At 42.3% G+C, this 25,085-nt stretch overlaps 1 protein-coding gene and 1 long non-coding RNA gene across 2 annotated transcripts in view; one reads left to right on the top strand and one right to left on the bottom strand.

Annotated features, from left to right (window-relative positions):
* Positions 1-25,085, bottom strand: part of chsy3 (chondroitin sulfate synthase 3) — a 186,663-nt gene that overhangs the window by 129,342 nt on the left and 32,236 nt on the right. The window lies entirely within an intron of this gene.
* Positions 10,699-14,134, top strand: LOC132873121 (uncharacterized). Its single transcript, XR_009651534.1, has 3 exons — positions 10,699-11,384; positions 11,555-11,645; positions 14,006-14,134. It is a non-coding gene; the product is annotated as an uncharacterized LOC132873121 (long non-coding RNA).

Here is a 25,085-nt window from a genome sequence, read left to right on the forward strand (position 1 = left end):
CCATCATCCAACGATACATGTAGGCTAATATGGATATTCCATGCACGCACTTGCGCCAGTTTCCTTTCAGTTCAGGCCAATTGTTTTTTTTCCCTGCCTTTAATTTTTTTACTCAGTAACGGGCGGTTTTCGAATGTAGCGAAGTAAAATACTTGGTTCAAAATGTACTTGAGTAAAAGTAAAATTACCCATTTCAAAAACTACTTAAATTACAAATTACACAAAAAATCTACTTAATCACAGTAACATGAGTAAATGTAATTCGTTACTTTCCACCTCTGCACCTCAGCCTAAGGCCGCCCCATGTTAACCCAACTGCATGTCTTTGGACTGTGGGGGAAACCGGAGTACCCGGAGGAAACCCACGCAGACACAGAGAGAACATGCAAACTCCACACAGAAAGGCCCCCGTTGGCCGCTGGGCTTGAACCCAGAACCTTCTTTCTGTGAGGCAACAGTGCTAACCACTACACCACCGTGCCGCCCAACCATGATGAACAGAAAAACATCACAAAACATACAACACATCAACACAGCAGTTATCCAATCAGCCAACGTGGCGGCAGCAGCACGATAAGGGTGGCATTGCGAGGTAGGGTCACGATACGATACGTATCGCGATACACTGTACATTACCTGACATTTTAGTAAAATGTCATTCAAAAGACAAAAACAAGAAAAGTATGGTTCAAAATGCGAATTTCCTTTATTAGCTGGTTTGACAGTGACAAATTACATCTTCTTTTTTAAGAACAGCAGGATGTCCACATTTTCTGGGCTGAGTGATGCCCTTTGGGCCGTAACTATATCACCAGCAGTTGAGAAAACACGTTCGCTATGGGTATTTTATCCTCCTTCACTTTTCTAACAAATATGACAGGATTTGTGAAGTATTTGTTAAATATGTCAAATAACTACTGATTAACTAGCCACGAGCGAGTCATCACCACACTACCTTAAAAACGTAAAGTAGAAATGACAGATGGCGCCGTCTTAGAAACGAAATCTCTCATATTCACGTCCGCTTCCAACAGATCCCTGTTTAAGCGAGCGTGATTTTGTGAGATCCAAAATGGCGACCCCTGTTGCAAGGCGCTGCGGAGCTGAACAGAAGTAAAAATTGTGAGTTTCTTCAACGAAAATCATTTTAAAACAAAAATGAACAAAATGACTAGTTAGGGTAATGTATAGCAATACGTGTGGACGATACAATACGGGAATCGTGGCCGCAGAAATCGTGATATATCGATGCATCGGTGAATCGTGCCAGCCTTACAGTATGATGCATAAATTCATGCAGATCAAGAGCTTCAGTTAGTGTTCACATCAAACATCAGAATGAAGAACAAATGCCATCTCAGTGACTTTGGTCCAGGTCTGGTTGTTGGTTTGAGTATTTCAGAAACTGCTGGGATGTCTAGAGTTTACATAGAATGGTGTGGAAAACAACAAGATCAACTGTGAGCTACTGCTCACTTACGTATCCCCCCCGCTCTCGCGTATATCAGAATGCAAGGAATCGAAGGAATAGGACACTTATTTTGAACGTTGACTTCAACAAATAATTAACCCTGAAACGAGTAAGTAAAGAGCCGTGTTCTCCCCAGGGATTTCAAATCGCATCCTGGTAAACAGTCATTTTGAAATAGCATTTTGCTTCTTGAAACAGCGTCAAAATCCACCCGATATGTTTCGTAAATACATTCAGTCGGTAAACAGGAAGTTGATGTGGGACAGACCTGAAAACGGCATACACGGTATAGAACCCCAAGCTGAAGCTCGGTACCAAATATTGTAGTTGCTGAGAAAAGTGTTGTGAAAATTTCGTAAATCCACGTTATATGTTTTGTAAATACAGTGGTGCTTGAAAGTTTGTGAACCCTTTAGAATTCTCTGTATTTCTGCATAAATATGACCTAAAACATCATCAGACTTTCACACAAGTCCTAAAAGTAGATAAAGAGAACCCAGTTAAACAAATGAGACAAAAATATTATACTTCGCCATTTATTTATTGAGGAAAATGATCCAATGTTACATATCTGTGAGTGGCAAAAGTATGTGAACCTCTAGGATTATCAGTTAATTTGAAGGTGAAATTAGAGTCCGGTGTTTTCAATCAATAGGATGACAATCAGGTGTGAGTGGGCACCCTGTTTTATTTAAAGAACAGGGATCTATCAAAGTCTGATCTTCACAACACATGTTTGTGGAAGTGTATCATGGCACGAACAAAGGAGATTTCTGAGGACCTCAGAAAAAGCGTTGTTGATGCTCATCAGGCTGGAAAAGGTTACAAAACCATCTCTAAAGAGTTTGGACTCCACCAATCCACAGTCAGACAGATTGTGCACAAATAGAGGAAATTCAAGACCATTGTTACCCTCCCCAGGAGTGGTCGACCAACAAAGATCACTCCAAGAGCAAGGTCTGTAATAGTCGGCGAGGTCACAAAGGACCCCAGGGTAACTTCTAAGCAACTGAAGGCCTCTCTCACATTGGCTAATGTTAAATGTTCATGAGTCCACCATCAGGAGAACACTGAACAACAATGGTGTGCGTGGCAGGGTTGCAAGGAGAAAGCCACTGCTCTCCAAAAAGAACATTGCTGCTCATCTGCAGTTTGCTAAAGATCATGTGGACAAGCCAGAAGGCTATTGGAAAAATGTTTTGTGGAGGGATGAGACCAAAATAGAACTTTTTGGTTTAAATGAGAAGCGTTATGTTTGGAGAAAGGAAAACACTGCATTCCAGCATAAGAACCTTATCCCATCTGTGAAACATGGTGGTGGTAGTGTCATGGTTTGGGCCTGTTTTGCTGCATCTGGGCCAGGACGGCTTGCCATCGTTGATGGAACAATGAATTCTGAATTATACCAGCGAATTCTAAAGGAAAATGTCAGGACATCTGTCCATGAACTGAATCTCAAGAGAAGGTGGGTCATGCAGCAAGACAACGACCCTAAGCACACAAGTCGTTCTACCAAAGAATGGTTAAAGAAGAATAAAGTTAATGTTTTGGAATGGCCAAGTCAAAGTCCTGACCTTAATCCAATCAAAATGTTGTGGAAGGACCTGAAGCGAGCAGTTCATGTGAGGAAACCCACCAACATCCCAGAGTTGAAGCTGTTCTGTATGGAGGAACGGGCTAAAATTCCTCCAAGCCGGTGTGCAGGACTGATCAACAGTTACCGGAAACGTTTAGTTGCAGTTATTGCTGCACAAGGGGGTCACACCAGGTACTGACAGCAAAGGTTGACATACTTTTGCCACTCACAGATATGTAATATTGGATCATTTTCCTCAATAAATAAATGACCAAGTATAATATTTTTGTCTCATTTGTTGAACTGGGTTCTCTTTATCTACTTTTAGGACTTGTGTGAAAATCTGATGTTTTAGGTCATATTTATGCAGAAATATAGAAAATTCTAAAGGGTTCACAAACTTTCAAGCACCACTGTACATTCAGTCGGTAAACAGGAAGTCGTTGTACGACAGACCTGAAAACGGTATACATGGTATAGAACCCCAAGCTCAAGTTTGGTGCCAAGTGGCTATGATTCGTGGTTGCTGAGAAAAAGGGTGTTTTGGATGGACAGAGGTAAACCAGTATACCCCCCTCCTTCGGAGCGGGGGTAGAATAATAATAAAAAGCATCCAGTGAGTGGTGGCTCTGTGGAAATGCCTTGATAATGAGACATGGTCTGTCTGGTCTGAGCTGGTTTGAGGAGGACTATGGGAACTCAAATAGCCACAGTTTCCAGCCAAGGTGAGCAGGAGAACATCACAAAATACATAATATGTACCGTACGTCAAATGTATTGCATGGTAAAGTTCATGGGCTACAACAGCAGAAGACCACATCAGGATGTGAGATGACAGCAGGCACAGGCTCACCAAAACGAGACAGTTGAAACATATTGCCTGTTTGTTTTAATCTTTTTCCAATCTGTTGTTTGATCTGCGTGCGTGCGTGAATGAGCAGGCGTACAGGTGTTCCTAATAGCACAGCTGCTGAGTGTATATGTAGTTACAGTATATTCACATTATTTGTGCAGCAGCCTGATCAAATGATCACATTTTAACTTTTTTTTTTTTTAATTTCCGTTTCCGCTTGAGAGTATGCCGTGCGTATTCTGGCTGCCACTTCTCACTGGATCGTTTTATTTTATTTTCTCTTATTTGTGTGGTTTGATGTTTGTTTTTGTTTGAGTGTTTTTGCCCGCCGGTTGTGGTGTAGCTCCGGACCCAGTTTTGGGCGTCAGTTCCCTCCAAGCCTTGGTTCGCCGTCGGTGATGCCTGTGCTCCTGGCTATGGACTGCAGTGAGCTCGTTGCTCATTTTAACATCGTGGCTGTCCAGCGCTCTGTGCAGCAGTGCTTTAGTGCTTGGCGTGATGTTCCGAGTGATGCTGCCCAGTGGCGTCGCAGCGGCTGTGCAGGCGGTGTGGGACTTGTTTTCATGTGCCTTTTGGTGGCACTGTGGCTGCTAGACCACTGGAACGACATCCTGACCTTTATCTGGTAGACTTTTTTTTTTCCTATAATTGTAAAGCGACCTTGGGTTTTGAGAAAAGCGCTAAATAAATTGAAATTATTATAATTATATTATTATTATTATTATCTCATCTCATTATCTCTAGCCGCTTTATCCAAACTACAGATGTTCCTGTACCGATATGGTTTTCTCTTCTGTGTCCATGTCATAGCCATCCTCAGGGACATCTTTAGGGAGACTGCATTTACTGCTACATTAAATTAGCTCCTTACGCGTCATGATTTTTGCAGACAGAAGCCACAGCATGGTTAGAATGTAGTCTGAATAAAAGAGAATCATTTCTACACTGTTTTGGTAATATATATATATATATATATATATATATATATATATATATATATGTGGCGGCACGGTGGTGTAGTGGTTAGCGCTGTCGCCTCACAGCAAGAAGGTCCTGGGTTCGAGCCCCGGGGCCGGCGAGGGCCTTTCTGTGTGGAGTTTGCATGTTCTCCCCGTGTCCGCGTGGGTTTCCTCCGGGTGCTCCGGTTTCCCCCACAGTCCAAAGACATGCAGGTTAGGTTGACTGGTGACTCTAAATTGACCATAGGTGTGAATGTGAGTGTGAATGGTTGTCTGTGTCTATGTGTCAGCCCTGTGATGACCTGGCGACTTGTCCAGGGTGTACCCCGCCTTTCGCCCGTAGTCAGCTGGGATAGGCTCCAGCTTGCCTGCGACCCTGTAGAAGGATAAAGCGGCTAGAGATAATGAGATGAGATGAGATATATATATATATATATATATATATATTTTTTTTTTTAGGTTCTCATAAAATAGAAATGTATATTGGGGCAGAAAAAAAAACTCATTTTGGTCAAAATGCAATATAATTTTTGGTGATTATAATGTCCCAAAAACAAATGTGTGTGTGCGTAACTAAAAGCACTAAAGCATGAGGTGATGCACACTCAAGCACAGTGAGATTCATCCTCTGCACGTAACCCATCTGAAGCAGTGAACACACACACACACACACACACACACACACACACAGCAGTGGGCAGCCATACTAGAGCACCTGGGGAGCAGTTAGGGGTCAGGTACCTTGCTCAAGGGCACTTCAGCCCAAGGCCGCCCCCCATGTTAACCCAACTGCATGTCTTTGGACTGTGGGGGAAACCGGAGCACCTGGCGGAAACCCACACAGACACGGGGAGAACATGCAAACTCCACACAGAAAGGCCCTCGCCGGCCACTGGGCTCGAACCCAGAACCTTCTCACTGTGAGGCAACAGTGCTAACCACTACACCACCGTGCCGCCCAACCACGATGAACAGAAAAACATCACAAAACATACAACACATCAAACCTTGGAGACCAGCAGAAGACCACGAGAGCAGGAATCTGAGGGTACAGTGGGCACACACTCACTGAAACTGGACAGTTGAAGCTTGTGAAAACATCACTTGTTCTTTTTTTTCATAGGCAGAAAGACACACACACACACACACACACACACACACACACACACACACACACAACCAGTCAAAAGTTTGAACTACTTTATTGAGTTTTATTTCAGAATAATAATAAGGCATTAGCACTATGGAATAACACATGGAACGAGGCAGAGACTGAGAAGAAAATCTAATGAAAACTATTTTATATGTTACATTCTGAACAATATTCCTGATGAAGCAAACTCTTGGTTTTGCCCAGGAGGCTTTTCTTATAACAGACTGAGCACTTCTCTGCTTTGCCCTAGCTGTGAATAAAAATTTAAGTAAAAATTATTTTTAAAAGAAAAACTACATCTTATTTGGGAATAAAAGGTGTTCATAATGTCTTTAAAGGAGAACTGAAGTCATTTTTAAACTTGCTTTATTTCTTAATTAATGTGTTATTCAATTACGTTTTCGGTTTTAGTAACCTTATATTGTGACTTGTATTGGCAACTAATTGCAATTAAATATTATACTTACTGGCCTATTCGGTTTTTAGCCGTGTCGAATTTAGTTTGTTTGGTACACGGCAGGCAGCACGGTGGTGTAGTGGTTAGCACTGTCGCCTCACAGCAAGAAGGTCCGGGTTCGAGCCCCGTGGCCAGCGAGGGCCTTTCTGTGTGGAGTTTACATGTTCTCCCCGTGTCCGCGTGGGTTTCCTCCGGGTGCTCCGGTTTCCCCCACAGTCCAAAGACATGCAGGTTAGGTTAACTGGCGACTTGTCCAGGGTGTACCCCGCCTCTCGCCCGTAGTCAGCTGGGATAGGCTCCAGCTTGCCTGCGACCCTGTAGAACAGGATAAAGCGGCTAGAGATAATGGGATGAGATGAGATGGTTCACGGCAGGCGTCGCTTATCCACGCGATCTTCGCGAGACTTGAGCGAGACTTCGAAACGTGAAGTGTCAGCCAGGTGTCAGTGGCGCCATTTTGAAAACTGTTTTCCAAACGAAATATTGCACAAAAAACGAGTTTAAATGACGATTACTGCCTACTTTTTTCAAACTTTCCTGATTGCTATCAAAACAAACAAAACTTCCGGCTTGATAACGGCAGCATTCGAAAGAGGGCGCGCGCGTCTTTTGACGACGTTGGCAGACGTCGGTCACTTTGATTTCCACTGTACGTTTTACTTCCGTCCTACGATGTCTCGCACAGGTCTCAACGAATCTCGTTTACGGCCATCGCTTTGACATATGGACTGATATATTACAGAGCGTATTTCAAACACTCATAATTTGCTATAGCAGCGACAAAATAGCGATCAGAAATGCATTCCGATATTTAATAAAATGAGAGAAATAGAATTTTGATAATAAAAAATTTGCCTTCAGTTCTCCTTTAAGTCAAGTAAAAATATATATATATATATATATATATATATTCAAAATATACGCTCACCGAACACCTTACTGGGCATATCCAACAACCTGTGTGCCCCCCCCGTCGAGTTACATGTCAATCCTGAGACACCAGTGGTGCTGACCTCTTCTGCTCCTCGAACCTGCCTGATCCATCCTGATGCCCTACGTCTGGCTGGGTTCTCATCACATTGCTCCTGTGGACAACGGCCCCATATGGACAGTCTAAAGACGCACTTAGACGATGGCTGTGGACACTTACAGTTTTGCTATTATGGCTGAGGACTACAATTGACATGATAACTTTAGGACTGCAGTTGTCAGGAACAGCACTCAATTCTCCATCAATGAACAGTTTATAACCTCAATAAAACAGACTTCATGCTAAAACTATAATGATTTTCCTGGTTACACAGTTATACTTTGTGACTACTATATAGGACACCTTTATAGAAGCAAGTTATTTATAATCACGCTATCTATCATCACCCAAATGAGCATGGGTTGCCTTTTGAGTCTGGTTCCTCTCAAAGGTCTTCCTCATATCATCTGAGGGAATTTTTCCTTGCCACCGTCGCCATAGGCTTGCTCAGCAGGGATAAATAAATTTATTATGGATAAAATTAACTCGTATGTTTAAAGTCTTTAATTTTCTATTGAGGTATTTCACCTGACGTCACAGGGTCACGTGACGCCCCGGTGTCCGCCATTTTGGACGTCAAGCTAGCTAATGTCAACAACAGTAGCTGGTATGTTACTGTAGCAATGTTTACGTTCAGTCATTTGGATGACTGTTAAAACCTTTCAGTCTCAAGTTTTTCCTTTACTGGAGTTACTAGTTTACTGAGCTAGCGCGCTCGGGCAGGCTGGGAGCTAGCGCGCGCCGGCCGGCTAGTGCGCGCCGGCCGCCGGCAGGCTAGCGCGCGCTAGCTCCCAGCTTGCCCGAGTGCGCTAGCTCAGTAAACTAGTAACTCCAGTAAAGGAAAAACTTGAGACTGAAAGGTTTTAACAGTCATCCAAATGACTGAACGTAAACATTGCTACAGTAACATACCAGCTACTGTTGTTGACATTAGCTAGTGCTAACAGTGCACTGCTAGTGCACTGCTACAACTACACCGACCCTAATAATACAGTTCTTGGTCATTGCCTGGTAACAGCAAATTTATAACGGGCCATGTCTCAACAGACTAAGTAGTTATTTCAATGACATTTTAATAACATTTTGTTTATCCTGAGGACCGAAAGTAAATGAAAATGTGAACAAACCTTAGCTGTAATCAGATGGCGACCACTGGCTCCAGGGACGACCCGCTGATGTAGGCATGTTACCCAGCCTGACACAAAATATTTGTAGGCATCCAAACTCTTATACGCTTTCAGATCAATACCCGTGTATGGCGATGGGTTTTTAACGACATAGGTATACAGATCATGTGGGCTGAAGTCAGGTAAAGACGAGTGCTTCGTGTACTTCCGTACGTCAGTGAACAATCCTGGTGGAAGCAGGTAAACGTCGTTCTCTAAGCCTGCTAACCTCAATTTTTGCAAATAACTCTCCCTCTGCTCGCCCTGTAAATGCCCTACGTCACTGTATAGTGAAGGTGTTTTCTGCATCTCGCTCCTTTTTCTTTTATGTTTTTCGTTTGTCGCCTTCCTCGCATTCAAACTGATTCGAGCCGTGCCGTCCAAAATGGCAGCATCACGTGACTTGGTCACGTGAGTGAAATACCTCAATAGAGCTGCTTTGACAATGTCTGTTGTTAGAAGTGCTATACAAATAAACTTGACTTATTAGGAACATACAGTACACAGCCTCAATTCTTCATAGCATAGATTCCACAAGATGTTGGAAACATTCCATTGGGATTCTGGTCCATGTTGACATGACTGCATCACACAATTCCTGCAGAGTTTTCAGGTGAACTTTCATGCTGTGACTCTCCCGTTTTACTACATCCCAAAGGTGTTCTCTTGGATTCAGATCCGGTGACTGGGAAGGCCACCGAAGAACCATGAACTCATGGTCATGTTCCTGAGACCAGTTTGAGAGGACTTTTGCTTTGTTACATGGTGCATTATCATGTTGGCACCAGCCATTAGAAGATTGTAAATTATGGCCATGAAGAGATGCACATGGTCAGTACCGATGATTGACCAGTATTAACAGGCCCAAAATGTGCAAAGAAAACATTCCCCACACCATTACACCACCTCCAACAGTCTGGACTGTTAATACCATTGGATTGGGTTCACAATTGGATTCATGCTGTTGATGCCAAATTCTGACCCTACCATCTGTGTGCCTCAGCAGAAATCAAGATTCATCAGACCAGGCTACATTTTTCCAGTCTTCAGCTGTCTAGTTTTGGTGAGCCTGTGCCCACTGCAGCATCAGCTTTCTGTTCTTGGCTGACAGAAGTGGAACCAGATGTGGTCTTCTGCTGTTGTAGCCCATCCACCTTAAGGTTCGACATGTTGAGCATTCGGAGATGCTTTTCTGCTCACCATGATTGTACAGAGTGGTTATCTGAATTTCTGATGGTTGATGCGAACATGACCCAAAGCTGCTGGCCAACATCTGCATAATTATATGCATTTCACCAGTGCCACATGATTAGCTGATTAGATAATTGAATAAGTAGGTGTATAGGTGTTCCTAATAAAGTCCTCAGTGTACGTATATTGTATATACAGTCCTGTCCAAAAAGTATTGGAATGACAAGGCCAATTCTTCTTCTTTTTTACTATACACTGAAGACATTTGTGTTTGAGACCAAAGGATGAATATGAAACTATAGATCAGACTTTCAGCATTCATTTCCTGATATTTACACGGAGATGATTTAATTTAGAGATATTAATTGTTTAAACAATCAAATCGACAGGGCACATGTTCCTATATTTTCGGTGGGTTCGAACAAAAGGTGCCATGTTCTAAGTTGTTGAACACTTCTAGATGTAAATAACACGAAATGAAAACTGAAATGATCTGTCTGATCTATTGTCTTCTATTTCTCTTTTGGTCTCAAGCACAAATGTCTTCAGTGCATTGCAAAACCAAAAGAACTGGCCTTGCTGTTCCAATACTTTCAGAGGAGACTGTATATGCACATGCATACATACCCACATACATGAATACATGCTTTCTCACAGCAGCCATCTGTCAGGGCTTTCAGCACAGCCATGCTAACACACCGCACCTTTTTTTGCATCTCGCAACGAGTTCTCAGCTTGAACACAGGAGCCTCAGTATACATGCTCATGTAATGATATTCTGCACGTATATTTACACACTGCACAACACCATCGTCCACTGAGAATTCTACCACACATATTTGCCCATTGTATCCACTGAAAACACAGAACTGATTTGATATTTTCAGCCCGAATAAATATAATCATTTGTGAACTCGGGACGCATGTGCTTCCATGGCGCATGGTACTAAATGTGCTGAGAGCCCTGTACATGACATGTTTCTCTGGAAGACAAATTATTCTGACTCTGTTCGGTGCTCCTCTAATGGGGCAAAGGATTCGCACATTAGCCTGGAAGCTCATAGCATTTCTGAAATGGTAGGCAGTGAGGCTTTTCCACTTAGGTTATATGAAGTCAAACACTGACTTAAAGGTAAAACACTGGTACTACTGCTTGTACACTACCGTTCAAAAGTTTGGGGTCACCCAGACAATTTTGTGTTTTCCATGAAAAGTCACACTTTTATTTACCACCATCAGTTGTAAAATGAATAGAAAATATAGACCCCTTTGCAGTAAACGTCATTCATACGTAAGAGGAAATTGCACGCACAGCCTGGACTCAAAAAAGACTCAGCGATGCCTAGTTGTTGTGTTGTCGGGTGTCAGAATCGTAGCAGTGATGGGGTTAAACTGTACAGAATTCCAGCAGGATCTCACCCATTCCAAAAAAATCGCCGACGTCTATGACTACAAGCCATCAAACGTGCAGACTGGGATGAAAGCGCCATCAAAAATGCGTGGGTTTGCAGCGCCCACTTCATCACAGGTAAGATCAGGCTATTTATTAAATCTTTCTTTTTTATTCTTTCTAGTCTTCGTTTATTGATGTAGCAAAATACTTTGGTAGCGTTTGTCTGATTAGCTGGGTCATAGTTACACAATGTAATGAATACTGTTAGCATGTTAACTTAGCTTTGCATGCAATTTTGTTTGTAGGAGAGGTCTCGCTTGACTCAAGCAGTCCAGATTTTGTGCCATCATTATTTGTGTATGCCGAAAATCACAATTTTAAAGCAAGGATGGAAAGGTAAAATTGTGTGCCCTCACTCTAAATGCCAACTTGCGTTGACTGCTCTAACCTAGCTCCCGCCCCGTTCAGTTTCATTTCTGCGCTCTGCCTCTCGCTTTTTACGCAGCTCTGATTTCTCTTAGCTGCACTCTTTACACTATCATTCCTTTCATGCCATTCCCTCCTGCAAATTGCTGTTTAGTGTTGGGATTTGCTGTTGTAGCTAAAGCCACATTGCCATCACATCACTGGCATAATTTGATTAAAACAAAATGAATATGAATGTCCCATTGGTAATCAAGTTGTACATGCCCGCACATAACATAATCATATGCGTCTACAGACTTGTAGGCACGAAGTTTTTCGTGGGTGTGCACTGAAGTCTTGTTAATAAGGTACGAGTAGATATCTGGCCATTGTATACCAGGGAACTTACTAACATCGTCCGTCCACTCTCTAATTAAATACAGATCCGGTAGGCGATGTCCACTTGTTAGAGTTAACTTATTTATGTAGCATTCTCGATCTTGTAACGACAATTGTTTGGCATAATCTGACAGCTCATAATGCCGGTCTATGGGCAGCGCCATTGTTTCTGAGTCCAGGATCCTGAGCGCGCATCCTGGCAACGGTCGGTTTGTTTACAAATAAGTGAAGGGGTCTATAGTCAAGACATTTTTCTGGCCATTTTGAGCATTTAATCGACCCCACAAATGTGATGCTCCAGAAACTCAATCTGCTCAAAGGAAGGTCAGTTTTATAGCTTCTCTAAAGAGCTCAACTGTTTTCAGCTGTGCTAACATGATTGTACAAGGGTTTTCTAATCATCCATTAGCCTTCTGAGGCAATGAGCAAACACATTGTACCATTAGAACACTGGAGTGATAGTTGCTGGAAATGGGCCTCTATATACCTATGGAGATATTGCACCAAAAACCAGACATTGAGTAGAATTTAGCTAGAATAGTCATTTACCACATTAGCAATGTATAGAGTGGATTTCTGATTAGTTTAAAGTGATCTTCATTGAAAAGAACAGTGCTTTTCTTTCAAAAATAAGGACATTTCAAAGTGACCCCAAACTTTTGAACGGTAGTGTATTAAGAGAGCGGTCTAATGGCACACAAGGATATTTGCCTGAAGATCGACATTTTCACTATTAAGCCATATAGGAAGCGCACGCCAGCACCATGTCGGCTTTGTCAATTACAACAGGGAGCATTATGACTGGACTAAGGGTTGTTTTACAATCAGGGGACAAAGTTTGTGTCACAGGGGTCCAAAATTCAAATTGATTCAAACTGGTTCTTGTAGCAGTTTTTAAGTGAAGGACAAGTTAAAGAACAGATTTCAGGTAATTTTTTGACATGTGTGTATGGTAGTTTTGTGTAATCTGCTATAAGATAAAGAAGATTAAGTGTAGCTTTAAGCAGGGCTGGGAGAAACAAATGAAGTGATTCTCGGAGAGGACTTTTTTTTTTTGGACAATTCAGAATCCACTACTTCCATAGTGCTTTTAAATATAAGGCTGTAAGCTTTGTGTTAGTTATCTCTAATATTTATGTCCCAATATCTTGACCACATTTTAGGATGAAAATAATCATTTTAGATATGTTATTTTATATTGAAAAATTAGCTGTCTCGGAGAGGACTTTTTTTTTGACACAATTGCATACTAATTTGATCAAAATAGTCTGAAAACTTACTGGCGTTCAACATTAAAACTTAACTATGTTTCCAATGATATGGAACCAAATATTTGTTTTATGGTATAAAGAATGATTTAACTTAAGTGCATCCCTTTTGGAGCTACCTGTGGTCAAAAAAAGCACTTTTTCTAAATGACACGAGTAATTTTGCTAAATATGACATATAGTGCCATACATTCACCAAAAATAACGTTATCACCAAATGTTTTTTGCATGGTAAATAGAGCTATCACAGGGCTACAATAAACAACCAAGTTTATTTAGTCAAGCCTTTTGATATTGAAGATAATAAGTGTTAAATGTGATTTTTAGCTTGCGTACCCTGATTGTAAAACAACCCCTAACACAACCATTGAAAGTATCGATGCCTTATAACCGCAGAGATTCAGATTTCTGAAACTGCTTCACAGAGCAATTAAAATGGCTTCAACTGAGATGCTTTTTTTATTTTTTTTTACACATTGGAATTTCATCTTCCACCCAATTTATTCAGCTTCGTCCCTCTAGGCTCCCAGCAGCTGCCTTATGAAATAATCCGTTTCCTATTAAATGGCAGCAGTCGAGTAATCGCACCAGAACACACACATAAGCACAGCTTTAACCTTGGATTTGTGAAGTGCACTTGGCTACACATGTGCACTTAATCATTTTCTAAACCTTCGTTTTCAGCCTGCAAGAAAAGCATTTAAAAAGAAGCAGAAGGAGATAGTAAAGACCTTGAACCCCAACACCTGACAAGTGGACATGAAGCTCCATCATCTTGGCATGTATATTTGGCTCACATTTAAGGGCAGATGGCAAGATTAGCACTTTCAGCGCTGTTCCAGAGGGGAGGTGGGCGGAAAAAGAAAAGGGGGCTTCTCTCAAATTGGTCCTTTTTTCTCAATCAATACGACACATCTCACGAAACGGAAAATGTCAGTGTTCTCAAAGTAATTACCACTGCCATCAAAAAAACACACTTATGTAGGCAGAAAGCTGTGAAATGCAATGCTGCATTGTGTTTGGCTAACAAGATGTACAACCCCGATTCCAAAAAAGTTGGGACAAAGTATAAATTGTAAATAAAAACGGAATGCAATAATTTACAAATCTCAAAAACTGATATTGTATTCACAATAGAACATAGACAACGTATCAAATGTCGAAAGTGAGACATTTTGAAATTCCATGCCAAATATTGGCTCATTTGAAATTTCATGACAGCAACACATCTCAAAAAAGTTGGGACAGGGGCAATAAGAGGCTGGAAAAGTTAAAGGTACAAAAAAGGAACAGCTGGAGGACCAAATTGCAACTCATTAGGTCAATTGGCAATAGGTCATTAACACGACTGGGTATAAAAAGAGCATCTTGGAGTGGCAGCGGCTCTCAGAAGTAAAGATGGGAAGAGGATCACCAATCCCCCTAATTCTGCGCCGACAAATAGTGGAGCAATATCAGAAAGGAGTTCGACAGTGTAAAATTGCAAAGAGTTTGAACATATCATCATCTACAGTGCATAATATCATCAAAAGATTCAGAGAATCTGGAAGAATCTCTGTGCGTAAGGGTCAAGGCCGGAAAACCATACTGGGTGCCCGTGATCTTCGGGCCCTTAGACGGCACTGCATCACATACAGGCATGCTTCTGTATTGGAAATCACAAAATGGGCTCAGGAATATTTCCAGAGAACATTATCTGTGAACACAATTCACCGTGCCATCCGCCGTTGCCAGCTAAAACTCTATAGTTCAAAGAAGAAGCCGCATCTAAACACGATCCAGAAGCGCAGACGTCTTCTCTGGGCCAAGGCTCATTTAAAATGGACTGTGTCAAAGTGGAAAACTGTTCTGTGGTCAGACGGATCAAAATTTGAAGTTCTTTATGGAAATCAGGGACGCCGTGTCATTCGGACTAAAGAGGAGAAGGACGACCCAAGTTGTTATCAGCGCTCAGTTCAGAAGCCTGCATCTCTGATGGTATGGGGTTGCATTAGTGCGTGTGGCATGGGCAGCTTACACATCTGGAAAGACACCATCAATGCTGAAAGGTATATCCAGGTTCTAGAGCAACATATGCTCCCATCCAGACGACGTCTCTTTCAGGGAAGACTTTGCATTTTCCAACATGACAATGCCAAACCACATACTGCATCAATTACAGCATCATGGCTGCGTAGAAGAAGGGTCCGGGTACTGAACTGGCCAGCCTGCAGTCCAGATCTTTCACCCATAGAAAACATTTGGCGCATCATAAAACGGAAGATACGACAAAAAAGACCTAAGACAGTTGAGCAACTAAAATCCTACATTAGACAAGAATGGGTTAACATTCCTATCCCTAAACTTGAGCAACTTGTCTCCTCAGTCCCCAGACGTTTACAGACTGTTGTAAAGAGAAAAGGGGATGTCTCACAGTGGTAAACATGGCCTTGTCCCAACTTTTTTGAAATGTGTTGTTGTCATGAAATTTAAAATCACCTAATTTTTCTCTTTAAATGATACATTTTCTCAGTTTAAACATTTGATATGTCATCTATGTTCTATTCTGAATAAAATATGGAATTTTGAAATTTCCACATCATTGCATTCCGTTTTTATTTACAATTTGTACTTTGTCCCAACTTTTTTGGAATCAGGGTTGTATTTATTCTGTAAATTGTATTGAAAATATACGATGGATTTTGTTGAACTTGCTTTGGTGAATCATGTTATTTCAGCACAAAAACAAAACACGAAGCACTACATAACTACCTGTTTTATCAGAAGCTGGCATGGCAGAATGCTAATGCGGTCCTTTTCCACATCCTTCTCAGTTCATGAATGGCACAGGATAAGAGCTCTTCACTTGCTGACTGAAGTACTTAAAAGCAATCCTCATGGTTTTGAAGATCTACTTATAGCACAGCATTAAATGACCACAGGATACATCACTGCATTATTATGCATGCATGTGTTATTTTGAATTGGCCATCTGGTCGAACTTGGCGCTTTGTTCTTAGATGAAACCAACAATGCCTTATTGATTTATTTTCTTTCTGTTTTCCTCCCCACATTTACAAATCTGTCTTACCAGATGTGGACAAATCACTAGCCTAGGCTCCTGGGCAAACAGATTTTATACCAAGCTTATGCCTGATGGACAAACAGGTTCAAAAATCAGGAAAAAAAAACCCTCTACTCCTTATTAACTTTTGCCATACAGGTAGTCGTCGACTTACGACTGCGTTTGGTTGCGACTGACCGGTCGTAAACCGATCTGGTCGTAAGTCGGCCTGTGTTAAATGAACGTAAGTGTATTGTGATGTGTAATGATATTGTAATCATCTTAAAGTCTTATTTTATCAACATTTTCTTATTTCATTACCTTGGCTCATTATTTGGTTTAAGTCAAACACTGCATACTACACTGTGTACAGTACAATTCGTTTAATATGTGCAAAACAAAAAATATGAAATACAGGTGTCTCATCTCATCTCATTATCTCTAGCCGCTTTATCCTGTTCTACAGGGTCGCAGGCAAACTGGAGCCTATCCCAGCTGACTACGGGCGAAAGGCGGGGTACACCCTGGACAAGTCGCCAGGTCATCACAGGGCTGACACATAGACACATACAACCATTCACACTCACATTCACACCTACGGTCAATTTAGAGTCACCAGTTAACCTAACCTGCATGTCTTTGGACTGTGGGGGAAACCGGAGCACCCGGAGGAAACCCACGCGGACACGGGGAGAACATGCAAACTCCACACAGAAAGGCCCTCGCCGGCCCCGGGGCTCGAACCCAGGACCTTCTTGCTGTGAGGCGACAGCGCTAACCACTACACCACCGTGCCGCCCGAAATACAGGTGTGAAAAATAGAAAAATTTTAGTTTGAAACATACCAAAATACAAATGTAAAACATAGCAAAATACAAAACTTAGTGACCGCTGGCATCACTGGTGCTTGGCTGTGGGTTGTCTACGTCATCATCAGCTGTTGCAGCGCTCGGGCTGGCGGGAGGATTTGCTCGTTTCATAAACCAGGAGCTGGGACGGAAACTGTTGTATGCGGCGAGAGGCTGGATGCTGGGCAGGGCCAGGAGTTGGGGCGGAAACTGTCGTACGCTCAGCTGGGAAACACTTGCCAGTCATAACCAGGCGGTCGTAAAGTCGATCGGTCGTAAATTGCATAGGTCGTAAGTCGACGACTACCTGTATTGACTTTTGAAAAGTTTTCATTTGGTATTTACACATTATAGTCAAAAGTTTGTGGACACCTGACATCACACCCATATGTGCCACAAAGCTACAAAGGCCCCCGTCACACTTATTCGGAATTAGCAGGAATCAAGCAGAACCAGCCGGAATGAAAAAATTTTCAAAATTCGTGCCACATTCAGACGGGAATTTCAAACTGACCGACATTCTTACAAGCTTTGTAAGAATGCCGCTCGAATACTTAGAATGCGCTTTGAATGATTCTTGCACATTCCGGGTGTATTAGCTTTCGAATGCAGTTCAAATGTAGTTGGAACACAGCAGGAATACCTAGAATGCTGTTAGAATGCAGTAAGAATATTAAGAATGCACTTCGAATGCCGTATGAGTGCAGTTCGATTGCTGCCCAAATGCTACTCGAAATCTGGTCGGAAGTTGCCTCGAATGCTGCACGAATTCACCTCAAATGCAGTCAGAACGCTCCCGGAATAGCCACCGAATATGTTTCAAACGTCTAAGAATTCAAAGAGAATGCAGCTTGAATACTTAGAATATACTTCGAATATCCCGGAATATACGAAGAATTTTCATTCCGGCTCATTCGAGGCACATTCGGGACATTCTGGCACGATTTGAAGTGGTTTGCCATTTTGATTTTTCCCTCTTACGCGAGCAGAATGTTTCGAATGCTGTTGGAATGCCGTAAGAAAACTTAGAATGCAGTCAGAATACAGTTAGAATACACTTTGAATGCCGTTCGATATTCCTCCTCTTCGAAAGCACCTCGAATGTTTTGAGCATGAGCAAAACATTCGGGCCGGCCACAAGAATGGGCCCGAATGTTTGGAATGCACTCAGAATGCAGTCAGAATTTTTAGAATGCACTTCAAATATCCCGGAATATACGAAGAATTTTCATTCCGACGGCATTCCGGCTCATTCCGCTTCTAGTATGACTACCCTAAAAGTTAGAAACACAAAACTGTATACAATAACTTTGTATACTGTCGTATTACAATTTCCATCCAATGAAGCCAAGAGGTCTGTTTCAGCATGACAGTGTTCTTGTGTGCAAAGCAAAAAACATGTTTTGCCATGGCTAAACTGGAAGAACTCAAGTAGCCTGCACAGAACCTCCATGGAATACCTTTGAGATGATCTGGTTCGCCATCTATGAGCCGACTGACATCAAGGTCTGATCTCACTAATGCTCTTGTGGCTGGATGAGTACAAATCCTCACAGCCACAATACAAAATCTAGTGGAAAGAATTTCTAGAAGAGTGGAGATTATTCTTACAGTTTACAGGGACTCAATCAGGAATGGGGTGTTCAAAAAGTACATACGGGTGTGATGGTCAGGTGTCCACAAACTTTTGGCCATATACTAGTTATGTTTAAACGTAATGGGTTTCTCAGTGGTGTGACACTCGTCTGTGTTGTAACTATAACATGCTATTTGTTCCAAAACCCACCACCTGCTGCACTATGCACATCAGCCAAGGCATAATCTGATTGACGACAGAACTATGTTTACTTGCCGGATTAATCAGCAGGCACAGACAACAGACCACCTTTTCTGAATCAGAATGGATGCAGATCAGGGCTTTGAACCGGTTCAAGGAACGAAAACCGGGAACTTTTTCTATTTCACATGGAACAGAAACGAAACCAGAAACTTTATTATTTTTTATGTTCCGGAACAGAAACGCTTATTAAAAATAATGGTAACCAGTTAATACCGGTTTTTATTTCGTTCCTCAAAGTTTCCGTAGCCTACAAATAAAAAAAGTCATTCTTCTCCTGCGCAAGTTTCTATGACCCGCTGGGGTTCACTTCCTGTGTGACGTTCGCTGACTGAATGGAGAGAGCGGGAAGGTGGACTGCTATCACGTCTCCATGTGATAATAAGTGAATTACTGAGTGTCTGAGCAAAGAAGAGCCCGAACGTTGCAACCTCCCTATTGGCTGTTTGTAAAAATGTATCAGTTGTTGCCCTTCCCACGGGAATCATCGCGGGCTCGAGAGACGAGACCTGACGAGTTAGTTCGTTGGTAGCAGAACAAAAGGTCTGGACACAAATCGGGTTTTCAGAAAAGGAAAGAAAATAAACGGAGGGTCGAAAATACAAAAAAGGAGGCAGAAAAAGCAAAATGAGTTTTAAGGTAGGACAAATGGTTACTTTTCTGAGGCAGCCCGCCGTGGCTGCCTGCAGGCTTATTTATTATAGCCCATTTAGTTAAAATAGTTGATATAAAATGTTTATAGTTATGTGATGGTTGTCCTGATTTAGACTGGTGTTTTTTTTTTTTTGGGGGGGGGGTTGCGCGAGGTTGCACGATGTTGCACCCGGGTCCAGATTAGGGCAGAACCGGCCCTGGCTACATTTCAGGTGTAGTTTGTTTTATGTATGTATGTACTTGCATAGATGTGTACTTGGTCTTCCAATATGGCGCCTAACAAAATCTTGCGGCGCGGTGACGTCATGCGGTAGCCCTCTATAGGGCCTGACTAGCCTTTGGTAACACACTAAACGAATTATCTTTCATTTTTGGCACTTTTTCTGTTTGTGTAGATGGGAAGACATACTGAGAATCCAAATCGCCAACATTTGAAATAATAATTGTTTTGAATTATTTCTTGTCTTATTTAATGAAGGTTGTAATAGAATTAGCCTACATTTGGCTTAAGCTGGATGAGACAGAGACATAATTTTATAGCCATTTGTTAAACCGCTGACAGGGAACGTAATTAACCGTTCCGGGAACGAATTTTTTTTGTTCTAACCGGTTCGGGAACGTCTATTTAATGGTGGAACCCAAAACCGGAAACGTTAAAATTCCGTTTCTGTTCGGAACGAACCAATAGGAAAAAAATTCTGGTTCAAAGCCCTGATGCAGATACATGAAAAAAGTGACAATACCGAGCAAAAATAAACTGCAGGGCAAAGCTGCCATATAACAGTCCTACTTGTACCACCGCAGTCACTTTGCAGTTAAACATGTAACATAAATGTCAAAATGTTGCTCAATACAAAAGCACAAATTCAATATGACATATGACGATATACACTCATTTGTTTCCCTTAATGGAAACGTAGTGACGCTGTAGTTAGGTGGCACGGTGGTGTAGTGGTTAGCACTGTTGCCTCACAGCAAGAAGGTTCTGGGTTCGAGCCCAGCGGCCGACAGGGGCCTTTCTGTGTGGAGTTTGCATGTTCTCCCTCTGGGTGCTCCAGTTTACCCCAAAGACATGCGGTTAGGTTAACATGGGGGCGGCCTTGGGCTGAAGTTCCTTGAGCAAGGCAAATAACACCCAACTGCTCCCTGGACAGCTGTAGCATAGCTGCCTGCTACTCCGGGTATGTGTGTGTGCACTCACTGCTCACTTGCGTGTGCATTCAGATGGGTTATATGCAGAGGACAAATTTCACTGTGCTTGAGTGTGCATGTGACAAATAAAGGCTTCTTCTTTTTCTAATTTGTATTAATGCAGGGCTTTTCAAAGTGTGGGGCGCCAGAGTTCTTCGGGGGGGTGCAACGTGAGGAAAAATAAACCAGAATAAGTTACTATTGCGGACATTTAGCGAACTTCAGCTAGCCTTTACCAGAGACAAAATGGATCGATTTTAGTACCTAAAGCTACAGTGAGTGAGGAGACAGAGTCTGGGCCAAGCAAAAAAAACAGAGCCTCCAGGATTTCGTGATGTTGCGATTTGCAACTTCAACGCAAATTCAACCAATCCCCGCGAATTCAGGGCGGTGTTGCAATTATATCCAATCACCGCAACTTTCCCGCAAATTTGACCAATCGTTGGCGTCGTCTTGAGGTGACGTCGACAAACTACCTTCCGCCTTACTTCCGTGTACATGTTCAAGAGAAGCAGCATGCGCGCAGTGTTGCCAGATTGGGCGGTTTCAAGTGTATTTTGGCGGGTTTTGAACATATTTTGGACTGGAAAACGTCAGCAGTATCTGGCAACATTGCATGATGTGCGAGTCAGTGTTTATGTAGGCTTAAATTCTGTTACTGAAAGCGTGTGATGTTTACAGTGAAGGACTGTGTGCACTTTACATTATTGTTTTTTACTTAATACAAGAAATTAATGGATGCCAGCATTTTTGCCAAAATGGTATTTTATTTTCCATTGTTTAGGCAGCTTCAGCATCATACTGTGAGATTCTGTTCAAATTGTTTTTTTTTCTTCTATGAAGCCTGAGCCATTTATTTTATTAGTTTATAATTATTGTTTAATTTAGTCTTCAGGAGAGACTGCCTGCACACAGTACTAGTATTAATAGTTTTTTTTTCCTTACATGAAAGCTGAGGCATTTATATTATATTTTAAGGTAACTTCATGTTGTGCTGTGAGGTTCTATGCACTTTAACTTTTGAACCAACAGGAGCATTTGGATAAGTAAAGCCTATTTTTCTGCATTTTTGTAGTCCTGGTAATCTTTTATATTGGTAAAGTTGTTTATAGGACCATTTCTCAGTGTCTTTGTTTTTTTAATCAATAGTTTTTCAGTAATAACTTAATATTTAACATATCACTCAATTTTAATCACAAAAAGAGAAAATCGCAACAATTTCTCGCAACTTTCACTTCCTCCCGCAATGTAATCGCAACAAAAACCTAAAAAACACCGCAACTTTCATCGCAATTTTTTGGAAAAACCCCCGCAACATCAGACATTTTAGCCCACAACAATCACAAAAAAGGCCCGCAGAATCCTGAGGGGACTGAAAAAAGAAGGAAGTATGACCACGATTATTTAAAGTTTGGATTTTCATGGACTGGATCTGAAGATGCTCCACTGCCACAGTGTGCTGTCTGCCAAGAGGTGCTAGCTAACGATGCTATGAGATGTTTAAAATGTGTAATGTGTGAGGGGGGGCGCTGTTGTTTATTTGCTCTCCGAGGGGGGGCTGACTCTCCCACACTTTGAAAACCCCTGTATTAATGCATTTAACTAGTTAGCTAGCTCTCCATCTATTGAATGACTGTTTGATGCAGACAGTGTGTGTGTTGTGGCATTTGTGTTTATCACTCTCACTTTCACCTCCACCGCTGGCTAGCAGTGCATGTTGTGAAAATGAAGCTGAGTGTGCAAGTTTCCCTGCCAGCTATAGCCTATGTGGCTGTAGCTATAGGTAAGACCTATGTGGCCCAGGTATGGGATCCTCCCCGAGATGGTAGATGGAAAATGGGCACCTTACGGCTCCAAGTACAATCACAAGGTCTTGAAGAAGATTAGGCCCCCAGATGCACACCATGCATGGCCCACCGGTGTGTGAACATGCCCTGATGCCTGCAAACCTAGTCCCCAGCTACGGGTCAAATAGTCCCACTGCCTTGTGGGTAGCTAGGGATAGCGTAAGGCTATGAGAAACAACGTAGACAGAAACATCGGCGTGGCGTCCCGAAGGCGGTTGCATGTCTTCAACACTGACAAGGTTCTGGCAACTCCTACATCCGGATTCATTTCCAGTCGTTTCGACTATGTCCTGCCACTGGAACTAGATGAGCTCGGACGAGAGAGTGCGGATAATGCTGCGCAAGTTATCTTCACTTTAAACTAAGTCATGTGCAAGTCATGACAACCAAGCACGAGATTATTATTATTATTATTATGTAATAGGATAGTGATGGGAGAGTGGTGATGTAGCAGGTGTGGATACACTGGCAGCTACAGCTGCAAATCTGCATACATGTGGCTCAGAACACCGGTCGTCTTTCACTGACCAAAGCAGCAGGGGAACCCAGCAACCCCCTGAGTGACTGACCCTTTTCAGGGATGCACTGCTCACCTCATTCACCTTACCTGAGCTAGTTTACCATGGCTGGCAGGGATCCCATTACTGCAGTTGAAAATAACTGAAACGCAAACAGGCATACATGCTTGCACTCAGAACATGGAATGTACGCACCCTTTTAGATAACGCCAAATTGGACTGACCAGGAAGACGCACTGCACTTGTAGCAAGAGAATTAGTTCAATATAATGTGGATATTGTAGCTTTATCTGAAACCTATTTAACAAAGGAAGGCCCACTCACAGAAGACAAGGAGGCTACACTTTCTTCTGGAGTGGACGCAGTGTTGGGGAGCGTAGGGAAACTGTAGTTGGTTTCGCCATTAAAACCAAACTGAAACAGAACTTGGCCAGTTTATCGAAAGGCATCAATGATTGCCTCATGACAATGAAATTGCCCTTAGTGAGAAACCAGCTTGTTACACTGATTAGTACGTATACCCCTACAATCACCAACCCTGATGATGCCAAGGACAAGTTCTACCAAGAGCTAGACTCACTCATTTCAGGCACCCCTGAGAGAGACAAATTCATCATACTTGGTGACTGCAGTGCTAGAGTTGGAGTAGATCATCAAACATGGGAAGGTGCAATTGGCAGAAATGGTGTCGGAAAGTGTAACAGCAATGATCTCTTACTCCTGAAGACCTGTATCATGCATGACCTGCTGATCACCGATACGGTATATTGTTAACCGAATCGAAACAAAACCACCTGGATGCATCCGAGATCGAAGCACTAGCATCTCAAAGACTACATCACCAGGAAATCTGATCAGCAGGATGTTCTCATAACTAAGGTTGTGCATGCCGCAGAGTGCTGGACTGATCACAGACTGGTCATCTCTAAACTCTAAACCTCCACGTTCAACATAAACGTCAACCTCAGGGGAAACATGCACCAAAACGCATTGATGTCTCCAAACTGAAAGTAGAAAAGAACGCCACATGATTTGCAGAAGGCCTCCACAATAAACTTATCAAACTACAAATTGTCAATTCAAATGTTGATGACGACTGCCAAACATTTAAGAACACAGTATACGCTCCTTCTCTAGAAATCCTCGGCCCCACCACAAGGAAGCATCAGGGTTGGTTTGATGAAAATGATGAAGAAATACAAGAACTACTTTCAGAAAAACACAAGCTTCACATAGCTTACCAGCAGGATCCTAAGTCAAATGCCAAAAAAGCTTCATTCGCAAGTATCCGTTGGGCCGTTCAAGAAAAATTGCGCAGCATGCAAGACACCTGGCTTACAGACAAGGTTACAGAAGTACAAAAATTTGCAGACATGCATGACTAGAAATGTTTCTGTGATGCACTAAAGGCAACATACGGTCCTCAGTCGTCTAGTTCATCTCCACGCCTCAGTGCTGATGGATCCACGCTGATCACTGAGCATGACAAGATCCTGGACAGATGTGCAGAACACTTTAATTCAGTTCTCAACCGCCCATCTACTATAAACAATGAGGCCATAGCATGTCTCCCACAAGTCAAGACAAATGAGAACCCTGCCATTACACCCACCATCCAGGTGGTACAGAAAGCCATTAGACAACTTTTTTGTGGGAAAGCACCGGGGTCAGATGCTATACTGGCTGAACTTTATAAGGCGGGTGGTTCCACACCAACACACCAACACTATCCTTCTGGAACAAAGGAACACTACAACAAGGCTTCAAAGATGCATCCATTGTCCATATATTCTAGCGCAATGGCAACAGACAGTGCTGTGATAACC

This window comes from Neoarius graeffei, chromosome 25 (genome assembly GCF_027579695.1).
Source record: "Neoarius graeffei isolate fNeoGra1 chromosome 25, fNeoGra1.pri, whole genome shotgun sequence".
In the NCBI taxonomy this organism is placed as follows: Eukaryota; Metazoa; Chordata; class Actinopteri; order Siluriformes; family Ariidae; genus Neoarius; species Neoarius graeffei.